Source organism: Etheostoma spectabile, chromosome 17 (genome assembly GCF_008692095.1).
Source record: "Etheostoma spectabile isolate EspeVRDwgs_2016 chromosome 17, UIUC_Espe_1.0, whole genome shotgun sequence".
NCBI classification, from domain to species: Eukaryota; Metazoa; Chordata; class Actinopteri; order Perciformes; family Percidae; genus Etheostoma; species Etheostoma spectabile.
Window position 1 is genome coordinate 1539877 of NC_045749.1, and position 495 is coordinate 1540371.

The following is a 495-nucleotide window of genomic DNA, read 5'->3' on the forward strand; positions in this document are numbered from 1 at the left end:
TACATACATACATACATACATACATACTTACATACTTACATACATTTGTAAGAAATACCCCTTTTAAGCACATCTTCGATATGTGGACTACATTTCTAAAATGTCTACAGAGTAGTTCTACTTCTTGTTTAATTTCTCATTAAATGTGCATGTTCTATTTAATTTTTCTTCTCTCATTTTTCCTTCAGGTAATGAAGTTTTACTGTATCTTTTAGCCGGTTTCTTAAACTCTTTGTTACACAATCATATATCCAAAGTTCTTACAATTTAAGGTGATACAAGGAAAAACCCAAATAAAATATAGTTGGTCTACACAGTACAGTCCACAGCTGTCTGCTTGTTTAAGGTTACATATTCGTTTTCATGACTACTTACAATGTCATTACCTTTTTAATCAATCAACATAATAAAATGTCCCAAAATGTACCTTTGACAGCTGCAAGACACGGAATGAGTTCCCTACACCAATGATGTTTTGTCCTCTGCATCCAAACA

The 495-nt window shown here is 32.1% G+C and overlaps 2 protein-coding genes across 3 annotated transcripts in view; both read right to left on the reverse strand.

Annotated features, from left to right (window-relative positions):
* LOC116705558 (ovarian cancer G-protein coupled receptor 1) overlaps positions 1-488 on the reverse strand; it is a 12595-nt gene extending 12107 nt beyond the window's left edge. The window contains exon 1 of the mRNA XM_032541828.1: positions 428-488. The gene's annotated coding sequence lies outside the window, so the exon portion shown is untranslated. The remainder of the gene's footprint in view (positions 1-427) is intronic.
* The window catches only part of LOC116705559 (G-protein coupled receptor 4-like), an 8700-nt gene that overhangs the window by 3280 nt on the left and 4925 nt on the right, over positions 1-495 (reverse strand). The window lies entirely within an intron of this gene.